This window comes from Bos mutus, chromosome X (genome assembly GCF_027580195.1).
Source record: "Bos mutus isolate GX-2022 chromosome X, NWIPB_WYAK_1.1, whole genome shotgun sequence".
In the NCBI taxonomy this organism is placed as follows: Eukaryota; Metazoa; Chordata; class Mammalia; order Artiodactyla; family Bovidae; genus Bos; species Bos mutus.
Genome location: NC_091646.1, coordinates 121,450,160 through 121,461,889, shown reverse-complemented (window position 1 = coordinate 121,461,889; position 11,730 = coordinate 121,450,160).

Here is an 11,730-nt window from a genome sequence, read left to right as displayed (position 1 = left end):
AAAATTAAGTACATATTGAAATTAATAGCATAATTTTCAAGGTTAACACTAAAAATAGAATTTATGTGGGTGTATGGTCAATAACGGAGAAGGCAATGGCACCCCGCTCCAGTACTCTTGCCTGGAAAATCCCATGGACAGAGGAGCCTGGTAGGCTGCAGTCCATGGGGTCGCTAGGAGTCGGACACAACTGAGCGACTACACTTTCACTTTTCACTTTCATGCATTGGAGAAGGAAATGGCAACCGACTCCGGTGTTCTTGCCTGGAGAATCCCAGGGATGGGGGAGCCTGGTGGGCTGCCATCTATGGGGTCACACACGACTGAAGTGACTTAGCATGGTCAATAAAATCATAGGAGTTGTGAGTAAGGAGTGATTAGCATTTATGTTTTAAGGTCCTTGTATGGTCCTTGTATTATTTGAGAAGACACCATTATTGATTTACTTTAGATTTGATAAGTGTGTGTGAAAAATCCCAGAGTAATCACAAAAAGCATAGAAATACAGTATCCCTTCCAATCTTCCAGAAGCGAAAAATTGGAATCTGAGGAAATATAAGCAAAAATAAAACTTAGTCAATGCACATGGAGGTAAGAGAAGAGAACCCAAACACATTATGCCTATGTGTACTACTTCAGCCAAGTGGACAAGATATTCAATAAAGGCATTTTTTGTCTTTGATAGAGTAGGAAATGTTGAGTAAGGTGGTTTGGTTATGAAGTTCAAGAATTAATCATCTCATATAATCCAGACATCTGATTCATTTGTGATCTAGAACACAAGCAATGATGGTAAGGAGTTACCTGCCTCTGTGAATTCAACAGATCTTGCTCCAGATTTGAGGGAATCAGGCTAAACTAAGTTGGATCCAACTGAACCTGAAGCAGCCTAGAAGGTCTGGTTAGTCTAGGATCAGATAATTCCATCTTCTTAGATGGATTACTTGTAAGATCCTGACTGGAACCAACTCTGTTGTAGAGAGAATCTTAAGTATTTCTTCAGATCCAGATTTCCAGGTGTTTCCAGGGCAGCAGACAGGTGGTGAGATAAGATCCCCTAGTTATCCAGTAGAATGTGATGCTAGAGCTAAAAGGATCATAGAGAATGTCTTGTCCTATGCCAGTGGTTCATCTGGCCAAGGAGTTAGCCAACACAGTCTCCCTGGATGAGTTTAATCTACATCATAGTTCTGATGGCCACATGGACAATGAGGCATCACTAATGTATTTCTCCAGCTCAGGCCCCGTATTGGAGTCCCAGACTCACACATGGAAATGTTATTAACATTTCTAGTTAGACGTTTCACAGATACCTAAACACAACATTCCAAATGGTCTCATTAACTGATGCTTTTGAGGGTAATGATGGGAAAACTCACCTATAGTACAGTTGATGAACACTATACCAAATCAATTTTTTTTTTCTTGGCTGTCAAAATAGCAGCTGCTCAAGCCCCAAACCATTGGCTTAGTTATGTCTTATTTCTATTCTAGCTCATATTTCCTTATCTAATTTATATTTCCTCCGGTCCTAGTGCTTTACTTTTTATTTATTTCACTATCCTGTATATTTTCTGCAAGCCACGTCAAGTTCTTTGTGGAATTAAGCAGAGCATACATAATAGAAGAACTATTCTTTTCCTGCAAATTTGTTCCCCTTCTTATATTCTGCTACTGCTAAGTCACTTCAGTCATGTCTGACTGTGTGTGAACCCAGAGATGGCAGCCCACCAGGCTCCCCTGTCTCTGGGACTCTCCAGGCAAGAACACTGGAGTGGGTTGCCATTTCCTTCTCTAATGCATGCAAGTGAAAAGTGAAAGTGAAGTCGCTCAGTCGTGTCCGACTCTTAGCGACCCCATGGACTGCAGCCTACCAGGCTCTTCCATCCGTGGGATTTTCCAGGCAAGAGTACTGGAGTGGTATGTCATTGCCTTCTCCGTCTTATATTCTATATCCTGGTTTTTCCAGCCTTCTTTTCTGACTTTATCAAAGGGGTTCCCTACTGGTCTTCCTGTCCGTCTTGAGTCCTTCTCATACCTGGTTTATAGTTCATAAAGCTGCCAGAAAAAGCACTCTAAAACACATCATTGGTGATGCTCCTAGCCTGTTCTAGCCATTTTACTGATGACCCTCCACTCTCTAGGAATAAAATCCACATTCCACTGCATGGAAGTCCAGGCCAACCTCTGAAGATATGCCTCTAAATGTTTCTCCTCTCACTTTCTTCAGTTGGATTAAGTAAAATCTCCTGCACCTGACAGGAATGCCCCATGCTGTTCTACATCCACATGCCTCCACATGAGCCATCCTCTTTGCAGGCAAGCCTTGCTCTGATTAATCAAGTTCTATACCCTTCAGAACTCAGTTCAAGGGTAACTAATATCTCTTGGGAAGCCTTCCCGGAACTCACGTTACCCTATTTTTATAGAACCCCCGTACCTTCTATTTTCCTTTGGTATAGTCCTTAGCCCACAGCTGCAGAATTAAATATGTCCAGCCTTTTTTTGTTCTTTGAGTTCATCAACCACATTGTTTTATATTTGTAGTTCTCCCTAGAGCACCTAGGCAGTGGTCAATAAATCAATACTAACCACAAAAGCCAATATTTATAAAAATGTACTGTGCACTAAATACTAGTCTCCTCACAGTAATCCTAGGAGATTATTGTTAAACTCACTTTGTAGAAAAAGAAACTGAGGTTAAGATATATTAAGTATCTTACCCAAGGTCATACAGTTAATAAGAATTGGAGCCGGGATTCAAACTCTGCAATATTTAAGAGCCAGTGTGCTTAAAACCAAGGAGATTCCCATATAGCAAAAGATTCAAAATGAAGAAAACAGAGTCCCACAGAATTTAAAGGCCATGTCCAAAGCCAATAATGAATCAGTATTAAATATTCCAAGACAGACAGATTAATTTTAAAGATCAGTGATGTTGTTGGATGATGGTTGTGATTGTGGGTTCCAAGTTCTGACTCTGCCAAAGCAATTAGTATTTCTGATTATTGGGTGATTAGAAGACTTCCATAGGAACTCCTTTTAAAGTGAAATAAACTTTAATAGAATTTTAGTTTAGGTTTCCTTAAAGGATAGCCATTGGGAAAATGCTTTCTTCTGCTTCCAGGTCTACATCTGAATTGTGGTAAGTGTGGTTATACATGTATCACTTAACATTTAATCTCTTGGACACATTATGAACTATTTTTGTTAGTTTGGGTCTTTTGAGAAATACATGCCAAGATAATATTAAGTGATCAAGAAATTTATTAGGTGACATGCCTGTGAGAGAAAAATGGAGTGGCAGCTGTGAGAGGCTGAAAGAGCCATTAAACTGCAAAGCAGGTCTGAATCCAAGTGAAGGGGGCAGAGAGAAGGAAGTATGTTTGGTGGAAGCATCTTTGTCTACAATGCAGTTATAAGAGAATCCGGAAATACTGGAGGGGAGTCCTTGAGCCTAAGCTGTTCATCAAAGGAGCCCTGCATCTTCCTGGAACATTTTTGCTTTAGTACCGATGCTACACTCAGTCAGTAGCTGGGAGCAGCCCTGCAAAGCTGTCACTGCCTGGGAGTTATGGCTTTGGAGCAGAATGCAGATGGACCTCATAGTGCAACATCTGGGCTCCCCAGAGTAGGAGATCCAAGAGCATTCTCATGGCCATCACACAATGTTAATAGCCTAACACCTTTGAAATCATTGAAAGTTTTGTTAAACTTTCCTGCTGTTACAAAAATGACATACCAGCCCTGTTCTTCCAAGCATCATGGGTTTGTTGGTTGGTTTTTCTTTTTTTGAGAGAAGAAAATATAATTGCTATATTATATTTGTTTTTAATTGTTATAAAAATATAATTTTTTATTCATAACACATTAAAATCAAAGGAACTGACTTTAAAAAGGACAAAAGAACCACTGTTTCAGAAATTTAATTTGTGTGCCTTTGGGGTAGTTATTTAATATATCTTTATTCTATGCTGTTGGATTTCGATTTAAGTAAAATTATCAAATGAGAATTTGTCTCCAACAGTTCCTAAAGTGAAGGAGACAGGAGAGAGACTGAATGGGGAACATTGGGAACCCAGTGCTTTCATAAAGACTAAGGAAAATGTCAGTACTTTTCTTTTAAACCAAACCACCTTCTGAGACTTGTCTTCATCTCCCACTCTCCAATTCCCTATTTTATTTCTTCTCTCTCTTATTATGTAAGTACTAAATGTGGAGAACCTTTTTAGAAATGTAGATAATCAAATCAAGCAATATTAAAACAGCATGAAATTCTGTGACCTCAGGATAATCAATGATAACCCTTTGGTGTGATCTTTCTAATATTTCCAAGTGAAAATACATGAATGCAAAAATTAGAATCATATTATAATTACTATTTGTAATATAATTTTTTCACTTCTATATAAAAAATATTTTTCCATTAAGTAAACATGGATATGTCATCATTTTTGATGGCAGTATGGTATTCATGCTTTATATGTATGTACTGAAATGTATTGGAACAATTTCCTATTGTAAGATATTCAGATATTTAGATTGTTTCTGTTTCTTCATTATTTGTAAACAATGCATCCATAAATATATTCATGTATGTGTCTTTGCTAACTTGTCTAATTAGTTCCTTAAGATTAGGAAATAGGATTTTGAAATCTATTTTGAAATCCTTTCTTGAAATAAAATTGCTGGATGAAAGAGTATGAAATTATTACTTGTTATGATGTAAAGCAAGTTGAATTTATGCCATGAGTTGTGGTCAATATTAGCTAGAATCAGCTTAGTTTGAACTATACATTTCCCATATTTTGAGGCATCCAAAGGTTTAAGGTCTGCCTCATATCATTCAAAAAATGACCTCCCCTTTCTTTTTATGGCAACAGGAGAGGATTCTCAGAACCTCAAGTAGACATGCTTCTTTAGGGTAGAGGTAGAATGCCGGGAAAGAACAGAGATGTAGAAAGTACCAAAATGACCATGGGAAATAGAGACAAAGATTGAGGGGACAGAGAAAGAGAAGACAAATTCTCCAAGATGTCTCTCAGGCAAATTCTATATATACTAAAAGATAATTCAAACTAAGTGAACATTTACACCTCTTGGTCTCTGTGCATGTCTGAACATAAAATAAATAGTTTTTTTTTTTTCCCAGTGATTATTCCTGAATAAGGTACCAGACATAAGAAGCATAACAAAAGTACTATAGGTTATAGAAGGCACTGGCTATTTGATCACCAATATCAATGCTTTATTCCCCCTTATCACATGAATTAACTACATTTCCCTTTCCATTGAATTATGACCAATGAAAGGTAAGCAGAAGTGATGTATTCTGGCTTGAACCCTAAATCTCCCCATGGCTATGTTCTTCCTTTGTCTGGTGCTAGAGCTGAGTGATGGAAGAAGCCATTGGTCAATTATACTCTCTGCAGTTGAAGATACGAATGGTATATTCTCATAGCCACCATAAGAGTGAATGGGCACATTCTCAGTAATTTTACTAGGTCAGCAAATACAAATGAGAAATGCTCTGGTCAAAGAGGGACATAAGGACACTTTTCCAATGGGCCACACTTTAGCAACATAATGAAAGTGAAAGTGAAGTCAATTAGTCGTGTCTGACTCTTTGTGACCCCATGGACTGCAGCCTACCAGGCTCCTCTGCCCATGGGGTTTTCCAGGCAAGAATACTGGAGTGGGTTGCCATTTCCTTCTCCAGGAGATCTTCCCGACCCAGGGATTGAACCCGGGTCTCCCACACTGTAGGCAGATGCTTTACTGTCTGAGCCACCAGGGAAGCAACATAATAGTTAAGAGCATTAGCTTTGTAATCAGTGTGTATATGATACGGAAGCAGTTTTCAAACTAGCCTAATCTAACTACACTGGTTCTTTGGGAGACCTGATTAATCTCACTAAACTTCTGTTTACTCACTGATAAAATGGGAATATAACTAACGTAACTGCATTGCTAGCTTGCTGTGTGGAGAAAAAATTACATACGTGAAGCATACACAAAAATGGCTCAATGATACTATTGGTATTTTTCTTAGTTTATCTGGAGAGACAGTGTACACTTAAAACATACCAGCTCCAAATTACACCATGCAACCGGCCCATGAAGTGTCACTATTGCAGAATTGAGGACGCAGATCAGTTCAGTTCAGTTGCTCAGTCACGTCCGACCCTTTGCAACCCCATGGACTGCAGCACACCAGGCCTCCCTTTTCTTCACCAACTCCCAGAGTTTGCTCAAACTCATGTCCATTGAGTTGGTGATGCCATCCAACCATCTCATCCTCTCTCGTCCCCTTCTCTTCCCACCTTTTTCAAATGAATCAGTTCTTCGCATCAGGTGGCCAAAGTATTGGAGCTTCAGCTTCAACATCAGTCCTTCCAATGAATATTCAGAACTTATTTCCTTTAGGATGGACTAGTTGCATCTCCTTGCAGTCCAAGGGACTCTCAAGGGTCTTCTCCAACAAACACCACAGTTCAAAACCATCAATTCTTCAACACTCAGCTTTCTTTATAGTCCAACTCTCACATCCATATATGACCACTGGAAAAAATATAGCTTTGACTAGATGGACCTTTGTTGGCAAAGTAATGTTTCTGCATTTTAATATGCTGTCTAGGTTGGTTATAACTTTTCTTCCAGGGGGCAAGTATCTTTTAGTTTCATGGCTGCAGTCACCATCTTCAGTGATTTGGAACCCCCCCCCCCAAAATAAAGTCTGTCACTGTTTCCACTGTTTCCCCATCTATTTGCCATGAAGTGATGGGACCAGATGCCATGATCTTAGTTTTCTTAATGTTGAGCTTTAAGCCAACTTTTTCACTCTCCTCTTTCACTTTCATCAAGAGTTTCTTTATCAAGAGTCTCTTTAGTTCTTCTTCGCTTTCTGCCATAAAGGTGATGTCATCTCCATATCTGCTAAGTCGCTTCAGTCGTGTCCGATTCTGTGCAACCCCATAGATGGCGGCCCACCAGGTTCCCCCATCCCTGGGATTCTCCAGGCAAGAACACTGGAGTGGGTTGCCATTTCCTTCTCCAATGCATGAAAGGGAAAAGTGAAAGTGAAGTCGCTCAGTTGTGTCCAACTCTTCGCGACCCCATGGTCTGCAGCCTACCAGGCTCCTCCGTCCATGGGATTTTCCAGGCAAGAGTACTGGAGTGGGGTGCCATTGCCTTCTCCATCTCCATATCTGAGATTACTGATATTTCCCCTGGCAATCTTGATTCCAGTTTGTATTTCATCCAGCCCAGTGTTTCTCATGATGTACTCTGCATATAAGTTAAATAAGCACGGTGACAGTATACAGCCTTGATGTACTCCTTTCCCTATTTGGAACGAGTCTGCTGTTACATGTCCAGTTCTAACTGGTGCTTCCTGACCTGTATACAGGTTTCTCAAGAGGCAGGTCAGGTGGTCTGGTATTCCCATCTCTTTCAGAATTTTCCACAGTTTGTTATGATCCACACAGTCAAAGGCTTTAGCATAGTCAATAAAGGAGAAGTAGATGTTTTTCTGGAACTCTCTTGCTTTTTTGATGATCCAGCAGATATTGGCAATTTGATTTCTGGTTCCTCTGCCTTTTCTAAATCCAGCTTGAACATCTGGAAATACACCATTCATGTACCACTGAAGCCTGGCTTGGAGACTTTTGAGCATTACTTTACTAGTGTGTGAGATGAGTACAACTGTGCAGTAGTTTGAGCATTCTTTGGCATTGCCTTCCTTTGGGCTTCCCTGGTGGCTCAGATGGTAAAGTGTCTGCCTGCAATGCAGGAGACCCAGGTTCTATCTCTGGATCAGGAAGATCCCCTGGAGAAGGAAATGGCAATCCACTCTAGTACTCTTGCCTGAAAAATTCCATGGATGGAGGAGCCTGGTGGGCTACAGTCCATGGGGTCGCAAGGAGTTGGACGTGACTGAGTGACTTCACTTTCTTCTTTCTTTCTTTTCTTTGGGATTGGAATGAAAACTGACCTTTTCCAGTCCTGTGGCCACTGTTGAGTTTTCCAAATTTGCTGGGGTATTGAGTGCATCACTTTCACAGCATCATCTTTGGGGATTTGAAATAGCTCAACTGGAATTCCATTACCTCCATTAGCTTTGTTTGTAGTGATGCTTCCTAAGGCTCACTTGACTTCACATTCCAGGATGTCTGGTTCTCAGTCAGTGATCACTCCATCATGATTATCTGGGTCATGAAGATCTTTTTTGTATAGTTCTTCTGTGTATTCTTGCCACCTCTTCTTAATATCTTCTGATTCTGTTAGGTCCATACCATTTCTTTTATTGTCCCCATCATTGCATGAAATGTTCCCTTGGTATCTCTAATTTTCTTGAAGAGATCGCTAGTGTTTCCCATTCTATTGTTTTCCTCTATTTCTTTGCATTGATTACTGACGAAGGCTTTCTTATCTCTCCTTGCTGTTCTTTGGAACTTTGCATTCAGATGGGTATATCTTTGCTTTTCTCCTTTGCCTTTCACTTCTCTTCTTTTCATAGCTATTTGCAAGGCCTCCTCAGACAACCATTTTGCCTTTTTGCATTTCTTTTTCTTGGGGATGGTCTTGATCCCTGCCTCCTGCACAATGTCACAAATCTCTGTCCATAGTTCTTCAGGCACTCTGTCTATTATATCTAATCCCTTGAATCTATTTCTCACTTCTACTCTATAATCATAAGGGATTTGATTTAGGTCATACCTGAATGTCCTAGTGGTTTTCCCTACTTTCTTCAATTTCAGTCTGAATTTGGCAATAAGGAGTTCATGATCTGAGCCACAGTCAGCTCCCGGTCTTGTTTTTGCTGACTGTATAGAGCTTCTCCATCTTTGGCTGCAAAGAATAAAATCAATCTGATTTCAGTGTTGACCATCTGGTGATGTCCATGTGTAGAGTCTTCTCTTGTGTTGTTGGAAGAGGGTGTTTGCTATGACCAGTGCATTCTCTTGGGAAAACTCTATTAGCTTTTGTCCTGCTTCATTCTGTACTCCAAGGCCAAATTTGCCTGTTAATCCAGGTATCTCTTGACTTCCTGCTTTTGCATTCCAGTCCCCTATAATGAAAAAGACATCTTTTGGGGGTGTTAGTTCTAGAAGGTCTGTAGGTATTCACAGAACCAGTCAACTTCAGCTTCTTCAGCATTATTGGTCAGGGCATAGACTTGGATTAGTGTGATATTGAATGGTTTGCCTTGGAAACAAACAGAGATCATTCTGTCGTTTTGAGATTGCATCCAAATACTGCATTTTGGACTCTTTAGTTGACCATGATGGCTACTCCATTTCTTCTAAGGGATTCTTGCCCACAGTAGTAGATATAATGGTCATCTGAGTTAAATTCACCCATTCCAGTCCACTGATTCCTAAAATGTTGACGTTTACTCTTGCCATCTCCCGTTTGACCACTTCCAATTTGCCTTGATTCATGGACCTAACATTCCAGGTTCCTATGCAATATTGTTCTTTACAGCATCAGACTTTACTTCCATCACCAGTCACATCCACAACTGGGTGTTGTTTTTGCTTTGGCTCTGTCTATTCATTCTTTCAGGAGTTATTTCTCCACTGATCTCTAGTAGCATATTGGGCACCTACCGACCCGAGGAGTTCATCTTTCAGTGTCCTATCTTTTTACCTTTTCAGGCTGTTCATGGGGTTCTCAAGGCAAGAATACTGAAGTGGTTTGCCATTCCCTTCTCCAGTGGACTGTGTTTTGTCAGAACTCTCCACCATGACCCGTCCGTATTGGGTGACCCTACTCGATTCATGTCTCAAAGTTTGATCTGCAGCACATTAGCTGTAATTTTAAATGGCTAATTCTTGGAAAGGTAGGTGAAGGTGGCAGGAAGCCAAGGGTGAGATTTCTCAGGTGGAAAAGAGAATTTCACTGGGGTGAGAAAGCAGTGGCTGCACGGCACTGGAGCGGCTGTGAGGAGATAACCCATATCCAAAGGCAGAGAAGCCCCAGCAAGACAGTAGGTGCTCGGCTGTGCGGTGGTGGAATGACTTTGAGGAGATACCCCACATCCAAGGGCAAAGGAGAAGCCCCAGCAAGATGGTAGGAAGGGTGAAATCGTATTTAGAATCAAACCCCATACCTACCAGAGACACTCAGAGGGCTCAAACAAACCTTGTGCTCACCAGGACCCAGAAACCCCACAGAGACTGAGACAGAACTGTGTCTGAGTGTCTCCTGTGGAGGTACGGGTCATCAGTGGACTGCCACAGGGACAGGGGCTCTGGGTACAGCAGACCGGGGTACGGCATAAGCCCTCTTAGAGGAGGTCGCCATTAATCCTACAATAGAGCCATCATAACTTACACAGGACTGGGGAAACAGACTCTTGGAGGGCACAAACAGAAACTTGTGGGCGCCAGGACCCAGGAGAAAGGAGCAGTAACCCCACAAGAGACTGATCCAGCCTTGCCCATGAGTGTCCAGGAGTCTCCGGCAGAGTCATGGGTCGGCAGTGGCCTGCTGCAGGGTTGGAGCAGTGTGTGCATAGGACCTTTTGAAGGAGGTCACCATTATCTTCATTACCTCCACCATAGTTTGAAAGTGAAAGTGAAATCGCTCAGTCGTGTCTGACTCTTTGCGACCCCAGGGACTGTAGCCTATCAGGCTCCTCCGTCCATGGGATTTTCCAGGCAAGAGTGCTGGAGTGGATTGCCATTTCCTTCTCCAGGGGATCTTCCCGACCCAGGAATCGAACCCGGGTCTCCTGCATTGCAGGCAGACGCTTTACCATCTGAGTCACCAGGGAAGCCCCCCACCATAGTTTGGCTCCAGATCAATAACAGGGAGGGAACACAGCCCCACCCATCAACAGAAAATTGGATTAAAGATTTATTGAGCATGGCCCCACCTATCAGAACAAGACCCGGTTTCCCCCTCAGCCAGTCTCTCCTATCAGGAAACTCTCATAAGCCTCTTATCCTTCTCCATCAGAGGGAATTGAGGACTGGATGGTGGCAAATAGACCTCTTAGTCAGAAATAACTGGCTGGAAGAGTTGAGATTTGAACAATGAGTAGAGCAACCTCACCTCTATCAGAATGGCATTATTTAAGGGGCATGATCAGCTCTTTAACAAGACTGGCATTAATGAGTTCTCCAAGTTAGGTCAGAATTATTTTCTGGACTAATACAAAAGCCATTAACTGGCTTTTAAATAAGACCCTCCCATCCTTATGCCAAGTTTGAGCAAAAGAAACAACTTTTTGAACCTTCAGAGTATAGAGAATGGCTTCAGATAGAAGGCATTTTTAATCCTCTTGCAAAAAATACACAAGAAACAGAATTAATAGAATTAGCTATAACTCTTTACATTAAGGATGAAGTTTAGAAACTTCATAGCTCAGTTTAGAAACATAGCTTAGTTGGTAAAGAATCTGCCTGCAATGCAGGAGACTCCAGTTTGATTCCTGGGTCAGGGAGATTCCCTGGAGAAGGGATAGGTTACCCACTCCAGTATTCTTGGGCTTCCCTTATGACTCAGCTGGTAAAGAATCCACCTGTAATGCGGGAGACTTGGGTTTGATCCCTGGGTTGGGAAGATCCCCTGGAAAAGGGAAAGGCTACCCACTCCAGTATTCTGGCCTGGAGAATTCCATGGACTGTATAGTCCATGGGGTCTCAAAAGTTGGACACAACTGAGCGACTTTCACTTTACTTCACTGTACATAAAGGATGAAGTTTAGAAACTAGTTAGAAG